Source organism: Oxyura jamaicensis, chromosome 11 (genome assembly GCF_011077185.1).
Source record: "Oxyura jamaicensis isolate SHBP4307 breed ruddy duck chromosome 11, BPBGC_Ojam_1.0, whole genome shotgun sequence".
In the NCBI taxonomy this organism is placed as follows: Eukaryota; Metazoa; Chordata; class Aves; order Anseriformes; family Anatidae; genus Oxyura; species Oxyura jamaicensis.
The window spans coordinates 10,522,544-10,547,045 of NC_048903.1; the positions used below are offsets into that span (position 1 = coordinate 10,522,544).

General features: G+C 39.2%; 1 long non-coding RNA gene across 2 annotated transcripts in view; it reads left to right on the forward strand.

The window, feature by feature from the left end:
• Positions 1-24,502, forward strand: part of LOC118172969 — a 156,991-nt gene that overhangs the window by 17,672 nt on the left and 114,817 nt on the right. Inside the window, exon 1 of one of the 2 annotated variants that reach the window (XR_004753948.1) lies at positions 18,941-19,051. The exons of the other annotated variant lie outside the window; for it this stretch is intronic. This is a non-coding gene — a long non-coding RNA (uncharacterized LOC118172969). Of the gene's footprint in view, positions 1-18,940; positions 19,052-24,502 lie in introns of those variants that run through there. 2 annotated transcript variants of the gene reach the window in all.

A 24,502-nucleotide genomic window follows, 5' to 3' on the forward strand; every position in this document is an offset into this window, starting at 1 on the left:
TATTGCAAAGTACTATTAGCTGCATACATGTGTGAGGTATATAAATATACATTGTTCACTTCTGTGTATTCCTGAAAACTCACAGTGTATCATTTCATAAATAGAATCTCTAAGTGCCTATTCTATTGAGCCTTTGGTTATTTTTATTTCATAATACTAACATGTTGTTTTTCACTAGCATTAATCTAAGAACATCTGAGAGCTGAGCAACTCTTTAAAAGAAGCATGTTTACCTGTATTAGTGGATTACTTAGCCAATGCCTCTGGTCTCATCACAAATTTTGGATCCTACTATTACAGAAACACTAACCCATTTTGAGAGGCACGTAAACACTTCAGTTACCAAACACAGTGTATGCATCCTACAGACTGGGCCTTTACCTTTGCAAAGTAAAGCCTCAAACTTTGGATGCCTAGCTTTGGATGCTGATGACTTTACCATGCCAGATAATCATAAATGTAGTTGTCTTCAGAGGAACTATTGGTGCTCAGTGCTTCTGAAAAGCTGAGCGAGGAGGTCAGGTATCTCAGGCAGGATTCTGTGAACTAACACTTCTGTGAATCTCAGCCTTGACTCACAACGATCAAATTTGGCCCTGATTCCTACAGATTGTCGATGTATCAGGCAGGAACAGGACCCTTTCTTGCTGCCTTTCAATGCTCTGTGTTAACCACAGAGTCATTCTTCTTGTGTCGCTCTAATGAAATGGCTGACATGTCAGTCCTCTACTTTAGAGGTGACTGGCTGCATTGAAAGTAATATTGGAGGCCATTGTGGCAAAGCAGAAACTCTGTAACACTTTTTTCTTTCTGATTCCTCTAGTTCTGACAAATGGCATGGGGGTTGGAGGTGGAAAAAAAAAAAGTTTTTGTATCCTGATTTTTGTCAGTGACATTGGTCAGTGAACCCACGGGAGTTAATCCAGTCTTTTTGTTCTTTTTTCCATTTTCCCCTTTGCAGAGCAGCAGTGGAGAAGAGTGAATTTTAATTGAAGTGTTTGAGACTGATCTCTTCATTCTTTAAAAAGTATCAGTTTGTGGAAATCTGAATTACTTTGTAGATGGAAGTGAATAAAAACTGCATTATAGACTCTCAGAAAACCAGGATTGTAAAAGCATTAAATGAATGTCTGCTTATTAAGTAGGATTATCTGTCATACATGTGTTCAGGTTTAGCAAGCACAAGAAGATATCAAGGAATCTTCTCACCTTTAGAGCATGGTATCCTGTCCTTTTCCTTACAGTGTCCTGTACCGACATAACATCATGGTTTCAGTTCAAAGCTCTGTGTTAAGAACAAACAAAACAGCACAACCCTTCCCCCTGCAGTGCAGAGAATGAACAGAATTGCAAAATATTTTAAACAGGAAAAGCTGCTGGGAGAGTTAAAAAAAAAAAAAAAAAAGGAAAAAAAAAAGAGGAAGTTGGTATTGCTAAATTAGGAAGTGGAAGTTCATATGAAAGATGTTTTCCTCAGGAAAAGATTGGTAAATGTGAGGCAAGGTGATCTGCTATTGCAATACAGCAGCCTTCAGCTCTCTCTCAGCCTGAGTTCTTCCAGTATCACATTTTGTCTGTGTTCATCATGCACCTGGTACCCAAATGACGATAGTATAGAATGAGGCTCTACCTGGTGGTCTGGGCAGTGAACAAAGTCTGTAATAGGAATGTATTGGGCATTAGTGATGGCTAATGATTATCACTTTTTAGCTGTGTTTTTTGGTATCAAACTTCCCTCCCTCCCCCTGCCACCAATGTGGATCAAGAGCAATATACAGGAATCTGTATCACATTTTGTGGTCAGGCTGAGTTCTGTGCACATAATTAACTATAAATACATCAATGTTCATTCCAAAAGTTCTTCTGGAGTGCTTTAGGGGGGAAACAGCAACAGTATAAAACCATATGATTTCTCATTCTGATTCTTCATCATTTTACAATGTGACTTCAAGTTATTAAAGCATGTTTCCCCAAATCAAGACTTCTGTATTTATCAGAAAGCTTAAGGGCTACAGCATATAGTTTTTTTTTTTTTTTTTTTTTTTTTTTTTTTTTTTTTAAGTGTGCGTGTGCGTGTGTATTAGTTTACTTGTTCATTCCGGTATGTATGCTAAGGTTTTTCTGTTGGTGATTCCAGTTAACCAGTTTAATTAATTACAGTTTGTTCAAAACCCACATGAAATAGCTGGTCTCCAACCCCAACAAATCTTAGGTAGAAAAAGAAAAACAAACATCTTTATGCTTGTGGGTTATACAGGTGAGATCCAGGAATTCAGATAGCAAATGTTAAAAAAGCCAAAGACATTCTCTATGGAAAAGGAGGCTCAGCAAGGAATTATTTAATGTTTCCATTCTTTCTTCTCAGAGGCATGCAACAAATGGACAAGCTCAATGGTCACAAGCTGTAACACGAGATATTTCAACTAGGTGGGAGGAAGAACTGTCACTGTGTGGGTAGTCCAGCACTGGAACAGGTTGCCCAAGGAGGTTGTGAGTCTCCACTCTTGGAGATATTCAAAAGCTGAGCCCTGAGCAAAGTGCTCTAGTTGGCCCTGTGCTGAGCTTGGCAGCTGGACTGGAGGTCTCCAAACATCTCTTCCAACCTCAGCTACCCTGCGATCTGTGTGGCTCTGTATAGCTTAGTGTTATAAATGGTTTGTAGGCCAGGCTTTTCAATACTGTAGCACAAATGTAATTCATGAAGTTAATCATTTCTCTGTGAAAAAATGGGTGAATTCAACATACATTTAAATAGACTTAATCGTATGTTTATTATGCATTTAAATTATTTTAAGCAAAATAACTTAGCTTGTCTTTTACCTCATCCTTTGATCTTGTCCTTTAATGGAAGGTCACAATTAGATTTATAGTTTTCTGGCCTGTTTCCCTTCATATAGGAAGGACCAACAGTATAACAAACTGCATTTAGACACTATCAGTTTCACAGTCATTTGGCCAGTAGGAATTATGTGTGCTACAGGACTATGAAATTTGAATTTCCCTTGTGAATAGTAACCATTATATCCCCACTCTCCAAACGTCCACATGTATGTGCCAAATTCTTTGTGAAAATTAATTACGTTTTGAATGACATTGAAACCAGGGTATCTGTATTCATAGTGGTTGGTTCTTGTAGATGATGTCTTTTGCCTGATGACCTGCAAATAATTGCTGTGATCATTATGTTTGCTAATTATTTTCAAATAATAAATCTGAGGCACTTTTAACAAGTTTCACTGGCTGGAAAAGGCTTTGTCTTATGCTATAATTATTTAATAAGCCAAGAAAAAGGCTGGAAAAAAATGTTGTTCTTTTGCAGATGTTACATCTCTTTTAATGTGAAATGTTATTCGAATGCTTTAGAAAGTGTTTATCTTTGGTCTGAGCAATTATCTGATCGGCACCTTCTTTCTTTCTCATCCCCCACTATCTTTTCTCTTGTCTGGCTTCTTCAGTTTCCCTCCTTTCCTGAGCACTGAATAATTAAAAAAGTCTCATTAAAATACAGTTAGTTAAATATGTATGTTTTAACAATTATTTCTAATGGAAAACTCCACTTGTGATGGCTGTGCTATTATATGTATTTTGAAATCATTCTAGATTTGGAAAATGCATCTTGTGTGGACAGACAAAACCTTTCCCTTCCAGAGGTAATTTCTGTCCTGACGGTGCTTGATTCAACATGCTTAGACTCTATATGAGATGAAAAACTGGGGAATGGAGAAGCATATGTAGAGCCTGAAGAAAATAGTCAGTTATTAAAACAATTTAGCTTGCCATTAAATCTCACAATTTTTGAATATAAATAGCTTTCTCTTCCCTTGGTCTCATCTGTCTTTCTGTTGTGGCAGAAAACCTCGTGCTGAGCAAAACAGGCAGGGTAGCCCAGCAGTGAAAACAGGACTAGAATCCAGGATCTTGATTTTTTGTCTGATTCCATGAACGACAAGCTGTATCATAGCTGTATCATCCTGTGCAACTTACCTAACCCCTGAGTCTCACTTACCACTCTGTAAATGGCATATAACAACATAGGATGCTGAGAGGTTTAATTAGAATTAATTTTAGTCTTTCAAGTACTGTGTGTTTCTCAGATGAAACGTGCTGTGCAAGTGTGACGGATAATTATTATGTTGCGTCTGTGTTTTTCTGATACATTATTACTACTCTTTTATTAACCATGTTTTTTAAAAAAACCCACAGTACTTACTGTTTTGCAGTTTTGTTTGTATGGTTTAAAGTTAGTCCCTATGAGCGCAGTAAGTAATTAAACTAATGTTGGCATTGAGATGTGGGTTATTTCATTTAAGAATGTTAATGGCTATTAGTAGATTGGCACAAAATGTCTGTCTGTTTTGATACTTTGAGCACCTTGAATTATGCGCTAAAGTGTCAGATGGGCCTTATTGCTTTTAAATATAGCGAAGTAGCCAAGCAATAAAAACCTACCCAGTCTCTGTTGATAGTTTCCTTGTAGCTGGTCAGACTTGACCCAGATGGCATTGCACATTGCAGAGCAATCACCCAGAGAATTGTCCTAGCGATTGGTGCCTGGTGCCTCCTTAACCGTTTGCCAGTCTTGTCAGGAGCTGAGCATACCTTATGCAACAAGCCACCGCCTGTTTCTCCTTTTTTTTTTTTTTTTTTTTTTTTTTTTTTTTAACTGAAACCCTGAAGTCTGGGGAAAGCCGAGATACCAGGGGATGTGACACGTAGCACATGGAAGCACACTGTCTTGTTGGATAGGAGATAACTAGATAACTCTGTTGTTTCCAGATGGAATCACTGCTACACGAGAAATAAAAATAACTGATTGTAGCAGAAACTGTGTGTCCCAAGGACATAATATTTCAGAAAGTGTTGAGTTATAAACTGTGCTTGTACTTTAACATGGATTTGAGCATGTGATTGGGCTTTTCTTGTAGCTGAGTGTTCATGAGCCTTAAATAGAAAGGCAGTATTAACAAATAAGATCAGATCACTTCAGGATAATGAACTTCTTTCAATAAGGTTATTGTTTTATAGGCAGGTCACACTCTTTTTGTCCTTACTTGCCACATACCATGAAGTGTTACTCTGACACACAGGACTCCTGTGTTAATTGCCATGAGATGAACATGCCCAGAGAGACCATCTCCTTCAGACAAGGCCACAGATGCTATGAAGCAGATTTACCTTGCTGGACATGCTGTCTGGAAAACTGCTTAAGTGGCTTTGGTGCCCTCCCTTTCCAAAGTAGATTGGAGTATAAAAATGAAAAGGAGATGAATAGATTTATACCATTCTCACAGGTTATGAGAGCAACATGCAGATGACTTTAGCTGTCTCACAATGCTACCCAGACAAAATGTAGACCCAGCTCATCCACCAAAGCTGTATTTTTATCTGACTCTAGTACAACCACTCTTAAGCAATGTCCTTAGCAGTGGCAGTCTTACGAGTATAGCTGTGTCTCCTCTGTCTTTATTCTAACTATTAAGTACCATTTCATGATCTGGACACAGAATAGGGCTGGCCTGAAACTGTAAATATATGTCTGGCCAGTGTAAGCTCTGCCAGCTTAATGCAATAGTCTTCTTCTCATGTATAGAGCAGATATTAACTTCAGGATTCCAAACTTTCAAAAAAAGCGCTTCTTAAATGCTAATGCAGCCCTGACTGAGGTTCATTAGCATCGGAACTCCAGGCTGATAGTGAAGTGCCACGTGCCAGTTGGCTGTTCTTTTGCAGGTAGGAGTCTTTGGCTTACCTGGCAACTTGTAGGATGAAGCTGCTAAATAAAGACACGTGAATTTTTTGAGGCTCATTAAGTCAAAAATGTTCTTTTATGTACTTTACTATTATCAAAAAGAATGATATGGTACTGGAATGTTCTTAGAGCAGGGATAGGCACAGATACATTTGATGACTCCATTTGTTTCTCCCTTGCCGTCTGTGTCAGCCAGTGATGCCTGCATTATTGCACAGGATTTGAGATGTGAAATAATGTCACAAAAAATGCCAATTGTGCTGTAAAGTCTGATGACCACTAAGATGCCTGGGGTCTGATGGTTCTGGCACCATACTGGGCAGGCAGCAGTTCGCTGTCCAGCACATCTCTGTTGTCCTTTGAGAAAAAACTGATCATGGCTATGAATCTAGCTGAGCCAACGACAAAGAGACTACCAGGTCTATGAAGAGACTGACAGACAGCAAGGGAATGCAGATGGATGCTACACATTTGCAAGTGTTTATTTTTTAAAGTCTGTGACTAAGAAATATATAGAATGAAAAGGTCAGGGAAAGACAGTACGCCTTGCTGGCTTCGCCTTTCAGATTTTAGGATCAAAAAGAAAGAAGGAGGAATATGTCACATTACAGGTAATTAAGGATTCATCAGGAAATAAGGAACACTTGGTTCTTTCATAGCTTTGAGGACAAAAGTTGAAGGGTATCTGGTATATTTTCCATATGTGGCATGCTAATTGGAGGGATAGAAATGAGGTATTTGGAAATATGAATCTAAGCTCTTATAAATGGAAATTGGTTTTGCTTAATGAGTTTGCTGGTAGGCTCAGTGATTTACATTTGGAAACATAAAAGATTTTTGATGATATATTTGAAAATTAGGGCTAGCATGCTTGCCAAGTGAGCTCTAAAGATTTAATAATCTATCAGTGAAGAATTATTTTTTCCTTCCCTATAAATGTTTGGGATTTGAATTATGATTCCTAAGCATTGCAGTATTTTCTTGTTACTAATGCCCAGGAGTTGCTGTAGGTGTAGTCTAGGCTTTTGGCATTTTACTCCAAATCTTTCCAGAGTTTTGACAACCTCACTTTGGAAATAACATACAGAAATATTTTGTTTCTCAGACCTTACAAAAGTGAGGGGCTTATTCCAATTAGGCATAGCTTTGTTTTTGAGGATGAAAAAGAATCACTGTCATTTGTTTTTTATAGACATTCCCTGGCCCAGAGAAAAGGAATCACTGCATTCAGCTGCGCTGAGCCAAAACAAACACCTTCTGGATAGTTATGTCCTCCAAACTTCCAAGTTTGTTTGTGATGGAGCGCACATGATTTATCTACTAAGGGCTGTAATGTGAGAAACGTCGAGAGGAGGAGTTATGCAATATTACCACTAGATGGCAATTAAGACACATCAGATGAAACTGGTTGGTGAAGCTAGCCAAAAGCTTTCAAACTCATGTAGTTTACTTCAAAGTGTTAAAAGCTGGGCTTTTGAGTAAGACTTTGGGATATCTGTATTTTCCTTGGAGTGGAGCGTGCAATAATTTCCATATGACAAAGGAAAGATTGTTAAAGCTGAACCGAATTTTGGATTGCACATTTGGATTCATACATGTCTTGGCAGTTTTGGAAAGGATGTATTTGGTTTCTGTGCTGTAGAACCCCCACCTCCTTGGGGAGGGGGAGTAGTAGAGTCAGCAGCAAGTAGGAGAGGTCTTGGCAGGGTGGCCTCTTCAAACTTTGCTGCCAGGAAGCTAGGAGAGCCCTAATTAGGCAGGCAAGTAGAGTCTGATCCAAAGCCTGCTGAAGTTAATGGGAGTATCTTGGTTTTGTGATTTTTTTTTTTTTCCCTATTTCAGGTAAACCTACCAAATGAGACTGTCCTCTTTAGCATTCTGCTTTATATGCGTTACATCATCTACTGCAATTGCTAGCATATTAGGTATAAATGCATGCCTTTATTATTCGCAATGAAGATATGACATTTGCATGCTCTGTATGAATAACTTAAAAGAATACATGTGATGTAACTGGATTGTTTTTCTATTTCTTCCTAATTAGGGTTTGAAACAGTATAATTTTCTCACGTGTGTGTTGGAGAGTATAATTTCTTTGAATGAAGGGGAGGAGCACCTTTTATCCTGACTTTTGCCTCAATATATTTCAGTTAAAGTTCTAATTAAATGCAGAATGTCACATGTTGGGCTGCCCTAGCATACACCCGGGGACCTTAATCACAGCTGGTTCTGGACTTACAAAATGTCATAGCTAGCAGAATTCAGGCAAAAGCTGCAATGGAGTTAATCCTACTTCTCTATTTAAAGTTACTCCAGTACTGGCAATACTCATCTTAGAGATAACTTATGTAAAATACTGGAAATGATTCTGTACTCCATAATCAAGAAAAATTCCCCACAGATTCAGTGGGAATTCTGCCTGGGTAAACCCGCAGGTATTGTGTGCTTTGTGAGATTGCATGCAAAGGAAGATCGTCGCTATAAACTAACTTTATGGCCTGATTAAAAAAAAAAAAAAATCTAAATAAAGATTAATGGAAACAGTTTCTCTGATTACACCATTACTTTATGCTTATTTGAGCAACTTTAAATAGATAAGGAAATATGAGTTTCAATCTGTGCCTGGTGCCCCAGAGTAATTGAAACTCCCCTCTGTTGCAGAAGTGCTGGCTAGAACCACTGTAAAGCAGTAAAACGTCTGTCAGATATTCTTGCAGAATTCTGTTTTTGTCTGTCAAAGTTTATTCTCACAATTCACACAATATTAATGCAATTTTTATACTTATTTTAAAAGATATACTTAATCCTTTCATTACAGAAGCACAACAAAAAGGGCAGACTGGCACTTTCAGGGTTTTCATACTGGTAAGTCACATTTGGATTCAGATAGCTTTATGTTGTTTTGCACAGAGTTGAGACATTTGAGATTGCACAAGGACTTTGGTTTCCTAATGGCAGACCATGACTGCTACATGTTGTACAGAGAAAGTGTCTGTATTTTTCAGTTTAGCTGAGTTAATGTAGCATCCCTGAAAGGCTCAGTTCACTTCTGCAAGATTTTGAGCTGCCAGTCGCAGAGTAATGAAGTTCCCTGTTTGTATGGATGGGTGACATAGCTGCCTTTTACAATAAAGACAGATGAGTTTGATCCTGTCACCTCGCAGTCAACTCTTGATGTGCTCTGGGTAGACACTTTCATATTCTAGGCTTGGGCTCTCCCCTTACCCTTTCAGTGCTCTCATCCTCTGATTGAATTTTCTTTTATCTTACTTTTTTCAGCATAGTAGACAGTTTGCATTGATCAGTTTGCAAGGGAACAGAGCTGGATTAATCTGGGAGGGAAATGCAAGGCAGTGGTCATGGGGCACTCAGTGAGATGAGGGAAACTCCTGCTGTGTGTACTTTGACCAGATCTTCAGACTTGGAGGACAGATTCAGGTAAGAACTTAGTTCTTGGGCAGTGTTGGCTTAACATCCTAATGGAGTACTGGGGAGGCCGCACAGTGATACCAAGGTGAAACCAAACGAGCTGGTTTGAGTATGAGAAATGGTGTAATTGGGTTAGAGTATTGTTCCTACGGGACAGCCTGCCATTCTTCTGATGAGGGTAAACCAGCATAGGCAGAGCATGAAGTTAACATATTTGTATCAATAACCTCTGGTACCTCTGCTCACTCAGGTCTCATTCCAGTCTGTACAAGTGGTTGCATACCATGTCCTGTAGGGCTCTCTTCCAGCACCTGGCCTCTGGAGAGAGCGGAGCCCTACATTGGCTCTGTGTGTTGGGCACTGGCTCTCCCATGGGAATACGTAGCCATGCAGGCAGATATGTGGGCCCACAGAACAGGAGCTGTGGATTCATAGCTCAAGCCACCTTCCTGAAGATGTGCAGTGGCTCCTGTTCTGTGAAAGAATTAAGTAGAGATCACTCTTTTAAAAGGTGATTTAACCCACTTTTGTGTATAACTGTCCAGCAGTTTAATGAGGAAGCCAATGTTCAGAGCCTCCTCAGGTAGAAGAGGCTCCAGCTTGTATCTTCTTCCTCGCAGGAGAGCTTGCTTTTACCCCTCTTGTGGTGCCTGCTGCCTGTGAGAAGGAAGATGAGACTGTGTGAGACAGGATGAGTGCAAGTGAGGAAATGAATCCGTCAGTGACTAAGGACTCAGGGTCTAGTCCCAGTTTCAGACAGTTCCCAGGTGAACTCTCTGATCACCTGGTGAGAGAGACAAGTTCATGTTGGCTTCTCCTTTTTATCTGCTGGTCCACGGAGTCCTGAATTACTTTCTGCACATGAGCATGGCTTCGACAGAGTGTGCATTGCTCTCTGTGTTTTGAAAGAGTGAGGCCTTTGGATTGCTGTCAGGCATTGCTGAGACCGTCTAGCTAGTCAAGAGGCCTTGGTGGGCAATTGCTGCTGAATTCCTTCATCCTGATCCAGGTTAGCTGTTGTGTAGGTGATGAGCAGAACTCAAGAAATAAGAATATGTGGCAAGCATCAAGGGTTCCTCGGAAGTTAGGGCATATCCAGATTAGGTGTCAGGTTTTTACATCAGTTTGTTTCTAAGGCACCTACCTTCCTCCTATGTTATGGTTCAAAATGCCTGCATCTTTCAGTAGAGTTAATTCTTGGACACCTATGCATTTTGTAAATAAATGTGGCCTGTTATTCAGAATGCTTGTATCTACTGCTTTGATTTAGTTCAATTGTATTAGAATATGTACAGGACACAAAATACTTATACTTTCAAATGGGTTATTGTTAAGCCTTGAGTGGCAGGATATTGGTAGGGTTGTCCCATGTCAAAAAGTGAGTGTGGAAAAAATGCAAGAAGATGACAGTGCAGTCACTGAACGTTGGCTGTCAGATGCCTGAGAGAAGCAGATATTCAATTACTGTACATGACAGCATGTAAATGTTGTTCTACTGGTGCTTAAGGATAAATTTTAACATATTTCTTGTAGTGTCTGAACTGATTTGAGCCTCTACAGAACTGAAATGTGCAAAATAAGTTAGTGTGAGACTGCTTTACCCTGAACGAGGTGCTATGACAGATCTCAAAAAACGAACACGGGAGGTTTCATTTTGTTGGCAAGAGGAGATCTGAGTAGAGCAAAGGCCTTGCAGAATAGTGTGATAACCACTGGAGAATCCTTGGTCAGAGAGGACCAATGTGCTGATTCATGCTCTGGCACTCCGAACGATTGTGCTGTTTGTTGGGAATCACTTCATTGTATCAGTGGAACTGAGGTGGAAAAAGCCTAGGAATTCATTCTGGCTCTTCATTAGACTTCATGACTCCTGGCTGTATTTTACATTGCAGTATCTTTCTGCTGCCAGAGAAGGTTTGAAAGAACCATGTGGCAACGTTCCCTGCCAGGAGTGAGCCTGCTATTAGATTGCTGGTGGGCTTCTATCCCATCTCCTCAAATACTCAGATGACCTTCAGTTCCCCTTTCTTTAGTAATTCTAGGCAAGTTAATGGTTGCTACTGGAGGTTAATTAAAAGGTGGAAAGATGCCCAGAGAATGGGAGGAATGTAGTCCCGGTGAATAAGTCATGGAACAGGAAATGTGAGAGGACCTGGGTTCCAGCACCACCTCTTCTGCAGAGCTGGTGTGTCTTTGCTGTGTCTTTTAGCTTGTCTGTGAACTAAAGCTAAACAATTTACCTCTTCTTTAGAGTATCTGAAGTTTGTGGGTGAAAATCTCTATGTAACTGCTAAGGAAATCTTATAAATTGCTTTTTATATTGTGGGACCATCTCATTTCAGATATAAGCTCTGTAAATCCATAAAGAAATCTTCAGTGTTAAGGAGAAATTATTTGGAATTATTTGGGAATGAGTAGCAGGATTTTAGATGCAGTGAAGCTATAACAATATTATAGTGCTGTAGCATTTCAGTTCCTCAAACACTATGTGAAAAGAGGAGTTAATTTTGAAAATTGCCAGGGGTTGCCAGACAGCAGAAACAAATGAAAACATTATTACAATTAGTGGAGGTAACACTATTAAAAGTAATGGGCAATATGATTGTACACCTAGTATTTATGTATTTATCCCAAGTTGTGTCTTTTTTTTTTTTTTTTTTTTTTTTTTTTTTTTTTTTCTGAGGGATGGTAAGGGAAGGTGTAATGGCTCAGCAGCTAGTTTAAAAGGTGCTTTTCTGAGAATTTTGTCTTGTAGTGGAAGCAGAATCCATGTGTAACACCCAGTGTGCCAGAGGATGAGTTCCAAGCCAGCCTGCTGTATTACTGTGTTCCAGCAGCAGCTTTAATAGACATCTGCTAAAGTTCTGCTAGGAAAGGGTTCCAACTCTGCTCAAATATATACATAGCATGAAGTTACATTTTAGTAAGCTCATCTTCTGTTTATTTAACCACAAAGATAGTTTTTTTTTTTTTTTTACTTGACAGTCAGCTGTTAGCCATGTTTGCTGACATGGGCAATTCTGTTGATGTTTTTTTTTTTTTTTTCATTGTTTACTTTCAGTTATCTCTGAAATCTTTCATGCTCCAGTTGCCGTAAGGAAGGCTACAAAACAGCAAGTAAATAAATCTCAAATGGTATGAATTCTGTGACATGTTCTCCAAATCCCATATGGGAATGTGTCAGGAGGAAGGGGTCAGTCATGAGTGTATGTATATGAGCAATCAAACAAACAAAAAAATAATGTGTCTCTCCAGTTGACCTTGTTATGTTCCAGTTAAAGGTTTTGTGCTTGGTATACTGCAGCAGTTAAAGGGTAGGTATGACAAGAAGAGCAGGAACTTTTCGTGGAAGTTAAGAGGATGGTGGTTCTGCAGGGCCCAACTCATGGGAATAGTTGGAACAAACAAGAAACTCCTAAGCATGTTGGGATCTTGAAACACGCTCATTCTGCTGTACAACAGAAAAGCTATCACTGATGATGGCAATATATGATATCCTAGGACAAGTTTAAGCCCCACTGTTTAACGTTCCCACTCATGGAGCCCCACTGTTGCTGTGAGGGTGAATTAGTGATGTTGCTAAGGCAGCAGAGCTTCTCAGGCTCCGTGCTGACAGCATTCAGAGCTGCTGTGTCAAGGCACTCCTGTGACTGCTGCTGTCAAAAAGGAGGTTCTTGAGCTCTGGTTCTAGCATGTCCCATACTGTCTGAGCACTGCTTTATCTTTTGCTGTGAAGGTTTCCCATCACTTCCGACAGTGCACAAACCTTTTGAGTGAAACTGAGGGCCAAGGTAAGATGACATTGTCTGAGAATCACACCACTGCATCTCTGTTGATCCCAACCCATACTGCTGATTTTTCCTTTGCCCCAGCATAAAGAATCTACACTGTCAGTCTGTCTTGTCTTGAGCTAGGTTTCTTGGGCAGCTGCAGTTTAGTATTACTTCTTGGCATCTTACACCTCCAACTTAAAAAGAGTATGTGTCAGTGGTTTTTTATTATTTTATTATTTTTTATTTTTAGATTTTGATACTTGTCTAGATTGAAACGTGATAATAACTTAAGTGTTGCTAAGGCAATTTCCCTTGTTTTAAATACTCACTTTCATCTTTCACAGTAAATCCCTGGAAGTTCAGTTTGAGATTAGAGTGAAGAAACACATTAAAAATTCAGTAGTTAAAGAGAACGTGCAATAAACTGGTGCAGATATACCTCTGAATTTCATAGGCAAATGGTAGGTGACAGCATGCAAATTGGGTAGTGTATATACCTTTGTGTACCTGTCTATGCAAGTACCCCTATGGTACCTGTCCATGCAAGTAGCCTTATCAATATGCAGTATTTGCATGTGCATATTTCTTTTTTGCACAGAAAGCATTTTTCACTGTCTGGAATTTTTGCCCAAATTGTGCTTTCACTTGTGATGCTTTCATTAGACATTGTAGAAGAATGAAAGGTAAAGAATTGCTCCAGGAATTCACATTCAGAAAATGCATTATTAAGATACAGACAAAACTTGAACGTCTGTGGCTATGTCACGGGAGAAAAGAAAATCTCAGCTGTGAGAGTCTCTAGGCAAGAAGCATGGGTATTCAGGAGGATAACGCTGGTCTGCTGTGGAAGATACGCATCTAGCCAGCTGGAGAATGAAACTGTTGCCAGTGCCAGTAGTGTGAGGACAGGGGACAGATCTCAGCTAGCAGAGCTGTACTGTTCCAACATGTTCAGCTTGTCTGCACCTCCTCTAGTAACACAGCACTTGCTTTCTCTGGCTTCCTTCTCAGCTTGTACGATACCCTCCAGGCCAGTCCCTGACAAACATACAGCCGGACTTAGCTGGACTGTCAGCTGCAGAAAGTGTCAACAAAAAGTTTCTGATTCTGTGGAGCAGATGACAGCAATTATAATGTTGCAGAAGGTGCCCCAAATGTGTTTCATGACTTCTTTGCTCATGAGATTTATCTGCCCTTATTTACAAATCACTAGCAATAAAATCCCAGAACAGGATGACAAGAATCAGATGGCTGGTGTTTTTGCAGAGGTGATGTATAGGCTGACCTACCTGTGTATATCATGTATTGCTTACGCCAGCATGATGACTGATTTCAGTGGTACAGGCAAGAAGGGTTAATGTCACCCTTTGGCAATGGTATTGTTCTTAAATCCCACATAAGGCCCATTTAGAGAGTTTCAGTGAGACTTCAGCACTGCATAAGACCTGCCAAGAGTTTTTGTGCTGGAGGAGTACGGGTTGGCAGGATCAGCCCTAACACGTTAAGTGCTGTTTATGATATTATTATTGCTTTGTGAATTCATTTCCCACAGAGACAGACTGGAGATGCAATGTTCAGATTCTAACTTCCTCTGTGCTCTGGGGTGTCAGCTCCATGGTTTAGTTTTGGGCCCATTTCAAACATCTAGTTATTAACAGCTATACTCAGTATTGTGTTTATAGACTATACTGTAAACTGTATGAAGAATGCAAACAGTTGATTTTCGTGAAAAGCCTAGGAAGATGTTATTTTCAAGAATAAAGGGAACATAATCACCCTTCATAGGTAAGATATGTTATTTACACTATGGGGATTCATGTCAGTACATTTTAAGTAAGTTGCTTGGCTGAACTTGTTATCTAGCTGCCAAGAACGGAAGTGAGAGAGAAGAGCCAGTGAGAATTATTGGACTCTACACTCCAAACTTACATCATGTAAACATTTATAACATGACTTTTATTTTCAGCATTGACCATTCTGGTGGGGGCCTCTTTGTTGCTTTATTGCTGGCAGACTGCTTTTGATGGCACTTTTTGGCTTATCTGTGAGGAAGCAGCAGTCCAACAGACCTGGAACTACATGATATTTGCAACATATACAATTAAAATTTCTAGTCATCCCTTTTTCTTTCCAGGTTCCCAGCAACAGCCAGCTGCTTGGGTTTAAGCACTTCCTTATGCCCCTACTGGTAACGTTGACTTGCAGTGACCGATGGTCCCACCCTGCTTTCTCAGCATGTAGTGGTGAAATCAGTAATCATAGATGAGAGAAAGAGGCTGACTTTTCCATTTCTCCTTATTCTCACAGTTAAAATAAAAAAAAAAAAGGACATCGATTCCAAGTATGTAACTTTCCATCTCAGAATACCTACAGATAACAATTCGCAGTATACCTGGCAACATTTACGTTAGGTCAAGGAGCAGTCTTTCAGCAAAGTCCATCCTTCCTACTGGCATCAGTAGTGCTTTGGTCTTTCATGATATTAAGATATGTTCCTCCAAAATCACATTAGTTCATGTTAAGGATGAAATGCATAATTCAGAAAAGTTGTTTCTTTTAGATGTATGCTGTCTGTGAAACTACACAGTGCAAAGCAGAGCAGTGGTGAAGAGAAGAATAACCAAGGTTTCTTCCTTTGTGCAGTTTTCAGATTTCTGATGATGCTACAAGTATCTGACCCAGTTCAATTACGTGGGTGAGCTCCATAAGTTTTTCTTACCATTTGTTGCAGTTCATCAGCTTTGTAGCATTTAGACTGTAGACACAGCTCAGTTTGTACTCAAGTTCTGTTTGTTGTTGTTGTTTTCAGAGCCCCTTCATGCTCCTCACTGACCCTTTTATAAGCTATAACTTTTGCTCACACTCCATAAGTCAGGCAGTCTTTAGTAAAAAAGCCTATCAAGAAAAAAAATCTGGGATCCTTTCCAGGGAAAGGCATGTATAAGAGAGAATTCTGGCAGTTTTTCATCTGGCACTAATTTATTATTTCAAGCTGGCTTGCTCTTTAGACTATAATAAACAGTATTTTACATCTAACAAATCACTTTTAATATCCCTGACCTTGACAATGTGTATCTACTATGAGTTTAAAAGAAAAACTCTAACCAGAAAAACAGTGGGCCACAAACTGATGTAATCATAGTTCTTTAAGTTTCAGCATTCCTAGTGAAATGAAAGGTGCATGGAAGAATAGGTGGTTTTAATAGAGATATCTACTATCTCGAGCTATGCCATATATGCTAGGTTTTGAAGAGCACAGTCTTTATGTTTAGTCTAAAAGAATTTAAATGATACAATAATGGAAGATGATGTTAGATTCAAAGAAGAGACAGCAGTGTTTTGTTGAAGTCAGGAGGCTGCTGTTCCTGCACCCTTAGGAATTCAAACAAATATTGTATCAACACATTTAATGTGTGTTTACATGAGAGTTACATTCATTTTTATGTTACTTTTTATCTCAAGTTAAAAAGGATTGTTCTTATTAAAAAGCACATGTAAGCCCCCAAAGACAGAAACGTCGGAAGGTTGTCCATGGCATTGTGCTCATCATATCCCTGAATGGGAGAAAGGATGAGAAGCTGAAATATGTCTTGGTTTCATAGCAGCAGAAGACTACTTGCTTCACGATCCAAGCAACAGGCTGACTCTTTCCAGTTCTTTACTGCCATTTCTAAGCGTACACATAGAACATTTCAAACTTGCTGAAATGTGATACTGGTCAGTAGGCAGAAGTTTTTCATCTTTTTCCAGCTACATTATCTGTATTTTAAAATTATAAACAAGTTAGGGGAAAGGTAACATGGGTAGTCATTTTGCATAATTTAGAAGCAGTTGCTCTACATGTGTGCACACACCTACACAGAGCCATGTAACAGACATAGTAAAGTGTGTCCATTTCCAATATGTTTTGCATTATCTTAGGAGAGTTACTGATAAAAGAAAGCTCTAAGTACTAGCTTGTTATGACCATAGAAGTAGTAAAGAAATAGCTGCTTATTTATGAAGAAATGGCTTCTTATTTGTGTAATACTATTAGTAGATGTGCTCCCAGGAATGCTAACCCACAGTTTCTCTTAATAGACTGCACCTGACTTCAAAGCTTGCTGAAATTAAGTTTATTAGTTCTACTCATGTTGTCATTATGCAGACACCTGTTCAATGTAGTCCTTGTAGTCTTTTTTTTTCTTCTTCTCTCCTCGGTTCTCCTTCTCCAACCCTTATGTAAGGTGAGGCTTGGCTCCACTGTGGTTTCTTTTCATTTCAAAAGTTAGGAATTTTGTTTCTAGCCTGCACTGGTATTTTTCAAGGGCATGAAGATGGGAAGTGTTTCCCAAATAAAATGATAAATGCTTATTGCAGAATATTACAGAGCTTCTGTGATTTTAATGCTTTAGTGATTAGATTAGCTTGGTATTGCCTTTATTTAGCATTTCATTCCAACATCTTAAGTGTGTGTGTACACATTTGTAAAATGTACGTTTTCAAGGATGTTTTTGATATAGAACTTGAATGACATAAGAAGACATTCTTCATTTATTATTATGGAGATTATACAGGGCTTTTTAACAGTGTAAATTTGATGTTGTCTGGATGTACTGTTCTGACTTTATTTAAGAAGACAGGAAAAGAGAAGTTGTGAGGGTTTGTAATAGCTTTCCAACTCTTAATCGTCTTGTATGTGTCCTGTGTAACAGAGGGGACCTATAGCTGACCTTTCCAAGCTCTGATCATTGGGGCCCCCAAAAGTTTTGTTTCAGAAACTCTGCAGTCAGGGATGTGAGCACAATGTGAACCCACTCAAAGAATTTTAAACACAATCCATTATCTTTTTTTTTTTTTTTTTTTTTTTAATGGGAATCTTGGATAAGTCCTGCATCTCATTCATGCATGTGTTTGCTGTGAAGACAAGAGATTGATTGTATGACCAGACACTGGTTGTATGTATACAAAATATTGTGTAAATTTACAGTGCTAAATAGAGGAATTTGAATAATTGTAAAACATGTAGACATCCAGTCATGTTGGGTAGCCCTGGTCTGGTTACCACAGCAAAGAAATTAGCTTTCTGTCTCGGCTGTTGAACTACAGTTAGTGAAGCATTTGTTCTATGTGAATGCAAAACACCACCAAAAAATAGCTTTTGAAGGAAACAGTTTAGCTAAAAATGTGCCAGATGTTCAGACTAAAATACCAGTTATCCAATTTTCTTGTGAAAAGTTAATCTCCTCTTACATTTCAACCATGCTGTGTTATGTGAGGTTATACTGGAGTACAATGTGAAGGGATGGATCGTGCCATATTGTCAGCAGTACAATGGAATAGCTTATATTTCAATGGAGAAACACATTTTCAGATTTGTTGCCAGGAAGATCTGCACATTTTATGTTTCAACGCGTAAGTCAACAAGCCATGCTGTTGAAGAACAAATTAACATTGACTGAGGCCAATGCTATAATATCTTCCCTTAAAGTATAGCCTATGTATTAATTAACATCTGTAAAGCACTTTGAGGTGCTGGATGAAAGGCAGCGTTGAGTACAAAGTTGTTGCTATGATTAATTAGTTATCACATTGAACGTGTGAAGTTCTGTATGAGAGTGTTGCAGACCATTATTTATTAATTGTTGCTTTTGCCTGTGGCCTTCTTTGTTCTATCCCTTACCTACTGTGTTACTGCCCTTATTAATTATGTTCTTTGGGCTGGAAGGGGATGCTTTGACCTGTGTGGCAAAGGCCATAGTTTTTCATCAAGTGATACCTGCAGGAACCATTATCTTCTAGTAAGGTACCAAGACATCTGACCTTGATGTAAAGGCTTCAATCCCACAATCCTAATAACTTGCACTATTAAAAATACATGACATGTATTTTGCCTGTCTAAAACTTCTGCTTCCTTTGTGTCCTGTTATGCATTTGTCTGTAAATCAAAGGCTATCATTTTTTTCCCCTAACATGGGACACTGAGCAGGCCAACTGTCTGTCTTTACAGTGGACACACTGAAGCGGTGCGCTGGTAATACTGACACCCCAGGCCTCTTGGGTCCCGGCAGCAGACTGGCTACAGCAGCAGTGGAGCCCAGGTGAGCTACTGCTGCTTGAGGTGGGAGGAAAATTGTCCTAGTGTGCTAAAATCTGTGTGCTAGTTGAGCTAGACTATTTCCCCTGCTCAAACCACATTCTTGAAAACTATAAGTTTGTGCTATCCACTGTGACTTTGCAGATTTCTGTGCAGACATTCCCCATGGACAGATCCCTTCCTAATCTTTTCTTCTGTAAATAGACTGAGCTCCTGAAGAGTCTAATTAAAAGGTGGATTTTCCAGAGCTCAAATTATTTTTCTTGTTTTCTTCGGACCTCTGTCAAATCCCCTTTGAAGCTTAGATATAAAACTCATGGCGCTACGTTTTGTCACAGTGCTAATGTCATCTTTCTGCCCTACTGACGTTCTTCCATTTATATGTGCAAGAAGTACTCTTGCTTTCTTTACTGTTGCATTACAACGGCATTCCAAGTTCACTGCATGTGAAAAACGGAGCCATGGATTTTCTTGTCTAGTAGACTCTGTATCATATTTACAGTGATTAGAACAATGTTATAATAATTAGAGCTACATAAAGGGAGAAGCTGAAAAACATACTGGGCTTTGAGAGCTGAGGCCTAAAATTTGTGGTTGCGATAATTCCTTTAGAGAAAATGCAGTGGTTTTCAGTGCTGTGGTATGCCTGTGTATCCTGCTGAGTATGTGCCAGTGCTGAAATGGGAAAAGCCCCAGCTATTAGGGGCTGGAGCAGTAGTCGTGGACTAAACTACTGTGGAGAAGAGGTTAAGAGAGTCCACAGAAGTGATGAAACCAGCGTGAAACAGTAAAGTGGGAAATAATTTTTCTTTTGTAACTGTAATATCTAGTTTAAATATAAGAAGCAGATTTTTCACTTTTCCAAATGACTCTGCATGTGAATGCAACTGGACACCAAGGGGGTAATAATCTACTTGGTGCACATGAGATTGGATCTCACTGCTAGGAAGAGGGAGCTATTCATTGAAATACGGCCCATTCCCATGACCCTTGATCCCCATGCTAGAAAACTTCTCAGTAGCTCAGTTCAGCATGGGTTTTTGGCTTTTCAGGATACTAGATTATGAATAGGAAAGCCCAGTCTGTGCTCCCATTAGGCCTATAGCTTTTCTGAAATGAGCTTTGGCAGAAACCAAATCCAGAGCGTGGCTTGCTCTTTTCAGGGCTATGAAGCAAATCCTGCTACTGGTTTTGTCAAGGGTCATGTGAAGCTGAGTTTGGGCACTTGCTTTCTTTTCTCTCTTATTTCTGTGGTTTGAAGGAAAAAGTAGAAAACCTGCACCCACCGCTCAGGTTGATAAATAAATAGATAGGGTGCAAAGGTCATTTTGTCATTATTCCTCCTCCAAGATAAAATCAACTTTTCCTAGAACTTTCAGCCAGAGACTTCTGCAGCTTGCAGCTGGTCTTTAAAGACTTTCAGTGCCCAGAGGTTGCTCTTTTCCCCAACCATTCTCAGTAGTGGAGAGCTCTTCCTAACAGGCAGTTGCAACATCCCTTGATAACAGCTCATGTCCTAGAAGAAACCTTTTACAGAGCTGAAAACTCTATACCTAGTATTTGTTTTTCTGTTGTTTGGACAGTTTTAGTGGTGTGGTGCCTTTTTTTTTTTTTTTTTTTTTTTCCTCCCTTCTCTTCCCTGCACCACTGGGCTGCAGTGCCCCTTGCCAGTTGTCGAAGGCGAATTGCAGCAGACAGTCAGAGGAGTCCAGGTGCCTGTGTCGGCACTTTATCCGTGGCAGCCGTTACGTGTGGGGACTGTGGCACACCTTACCTTGTCCAGCATCTCTCAAACCTCTGCCACAATGAGGGTGGGTTTCCATTGCATATTCGTTCCTTAACCATTTCTATCCACTCTTTGGCCTGCAAAAGAGACCTTGAGAGACCTTAATTTAACTGAGAAATGTCGTTAGGGTCAGATAGGCCTCTTCCTTTGGTGTGTCCCTTGTTTTGTGTCATATGTGTGTACCCAAGATTGGCAAGCTTTGAAGACCACTGAGACCCTTGTATACAGACCTCACAATGTATGGTTCTCCTTAGAAATGTACTGAAAGTCATGTTTTTTTTTTTTTTTTTCTGCTCTGATTTGAAGTTTTTTTAAAAGTCTGATTGCTCTGATAATTAGAAATGTTCTTTCGATTATCAGCTGACATTATTCCAGGCCAGCTTATATTAATTTGTGAATGAGCAAATACTGTTTATGAGTTTAAATGGGTTTTCCTTCTTTAGTGCTTGTTCCTACAGCTGTACTCATAAACAATGATCTCGTCTCTTCTTGGCATTTGCTAACCAAGCCAGCTCTTTGAGCTCTCTGGATTTCTTTTCCACGAGGCTTTCTCTTTTCTGCTCTTATTCTATGACCTTCTTTGCACAGATATACCAGTTTCAAAGGATGCATCAGAAAGGAACAACTGGATTTATTTATTTATTTTACATGGCACTGCTGTTCCCCTAACTGCTGGAAAAGCCTTTTTCAATCCATTCTGAAACCGCAGTTGACTTTGGTTTCGGTATTGTGTCATCGCTTCATAACCATTCCATGGTCCAGGTCCTAATCTGTGTTATTTCAAAGTGACAAAACTCCTAATTTATTGCAGTGTTTTTGTGATTAACCCAGCACTACATGGCTGGGCCTTTTATGACTTTCAGATGCAATTTTTTTAGCATAACCATTCTGTGATTAAAACAGAAAACAGAAAAAACAGAAAACAGTAAAACAGAAAAACAGAATATACCAATGCTCAGAGAAGACTTATTTGAGACATGAATACTATGCCACTGATTCTGCTATGTGTTCCTAGAAATGACTAGAATACATTCTGATGATGTTTCACATGTGCCAGGCAATTAACACAGTACATTCAGTATTTTAAAAATATTCTTTAATTTTTTTTTGTGCTTGGATATTACCGTGGACTTTTGATTATGGTGCTCTTCGTAGGTGAAAACTGCTTACCTAACCTATGCGTTTCAGACATGCAATGCCCGTGCTTTGTGTGTGTATAAATCAACAGAAGGAGTGAGTCGGTACAGAATACAGACTTATATACAGAGTATCATCAGACCGAATACAAGATATGAGATGGAGAGGAGTAGTACAAAGATTTTACTGGCACTTACTTGAGACTGTTGGTTTTACTCCCTTGACTTCACCATTTATGAGACTATGTGGCTCTCCCAAGCTCATGCTGATAAAGTAGTCACCATCCCATAGTATCTGGTAATTACAGTGTCTACACCAGGTATTGTAAATACAGACAGAGAAAGGAAGAGGAAAAAACAATGCTGTGCTAAAAGATTAAACAATGGCAGAATTAATTAGTTGCAATTGATGAATTTGATCATCCCTACAAACACCTTTAATTCCTTAAAAGCTGTTACACAGACAGATGTAAAAGCTCAACCTGTGGAAATGGAGAAAATTCTTGGATTGCCTCACCCTTGCATCTATCTTCAAAAAGCTATTTCTAATCTTGCACAGGCTGTTAATGTGGAGATAGTAGCAGTTATGAAACCTGGGCTAGATTCCAGATATGTTGTATCAAAGTGTAGAATGAAAAGGAAATCAATAGTCACTCCTCGAGGAAAGTTATGCCAGAATTGTCCAGTATGGTCTAGATTAATCAAAGCCATAACAGCTTTTTTTTCATTAGTAGAACATTAACAAGTAAACAACATTCCTGTTTTGTTATTTAGCTATACTAACCTTTTTCAACAGCTAGGCCCAGTGATAAGTCTGGATTTTCTCTGTTTATAGAAATCTGGTACGTCAGCAGATAATAGTACAACTCAATATTTATGGAGTGCTGGCTTTCTGGAAATGGGGGAACTGGAAGTTATTACTAGAGTAGTTCATTAAAATGTAAACAGGAGTGAGGAGACAGCACTGACAATGTTTGTTTATTTATTTTTGCTATTGTCTGATTATACAACAATGTCATGGCTATGGTGTGAAAGTGGGAGTTGGTCTGGGCAGAAGTTTTTCTCCTGACCCCCTGAAAGGAGGTAAATAGCAGCAGCAAGTAACACTGCTTCAGTGACACCTCGGTGTATGGATGTGGTGTGACACATCCCAGCGTCTGTGTGAGCAGGACCTGTTTTCTGACTCTGATATCTATCTGTATTTAAACCAGAACTGTTCTATTCTTGGGGTATCTGCAACAATCTTTTAAAGAACCTGTGACAATGGAGAGGCCACATAATGTTGTTGTGATTTAATTGACCAACATGCGTTGCTTTATGAATACCAAGTAGAGAGGTGTATTTTAGCTGTTACGTAAGCCTAGCAATAAATTTATTAGAAGATGACAAACTACTTGGCTTATAAGAGCAAAAAAAAAAAAAAAAGGAATAATACTTGTTCTGCAGAGTTTATTATCTGTATGAGAGAGATCTCATGCATAATTAGATAGTGAGCCATATATATTTTAACTATTGTTTTTAAAATTAACTTCCTCCTTGAGTTGTGTTGCTCAAGCCTCTGTGAGGAAGGATTTGAATGAGCAGAAGATGGCTGAACAGCACAGATAAGAAGATGGAAAATAAGTGTTCATAGCATAAATGGGCACCATAGATGTGACAAGGTAAAGACTGGGAAATGGGTGCGATTGGGGTCGATACAGAAGTTTGTGGGTTCTTCAGCAGTGCTGAAGCATGAACTGTGATATCTAGTGTTTTGTACTGAAATGCTTGTAAGATATCTCAAGATTGCTTTCTTCCAAATAAGAACAATGCAAAAGTTTCAGCCCCCTGTATATCAAAGCAGAGCTCCTTTCTGCGTTTGTAAGAATTTCAGAAGTCCTGTGGTACTTTGCATTAGTGGCAGGGTTTGTCTTGGTGTGAGGGGCCAAGGACTTTTATCCCCATTTACTGAATGCTCCCTGGGACAGGGGAGTGTTGCTCCAGGATTCCAGAGCTTGCAGCATTTCTTTGGTATTCTTTGTACACAGCTTTCAGAGTGTTTCTGGATGAAAAGTGCTATGCAAATACAAAAGATTAATAATTAAGATTGTGTTGATTTGCAGTAATTGTGCATAATGTAGTGCACCACAGAAATTCCTCTTTTGAGCTGACTGGTCTGATGCCTTTTTTTTTTTTTTTTTTTAAGACAGGTTAATTATGAGATTCATAACCATAACTATGCAATTATCACAGGATAGGCAATCCTATTGATATGCATAAAAATGATTTCATGAATCACAATGGCTTTTGGCTCATTTAACCAGTCATGAAAACTCAACAGCAATCTTGTGTTTTGTAAGGTTGCCCTTTCCATGGGTCACCACAGAAGTAACAGGGATATGGTGTACTGCAGAGGGCTCAAACCACTCCGCAGCTGTGTGCTTGTTCCTGAACATGCTCCTGGAGTGCTGTTAGACCACTCTGCACTATATTTCAAGACGGGACATTAAAACACAGTAAGGATAAATAATTGGAAAAATCCCATTTTTCTACTGGTGGTATAAAAGAAGCCAA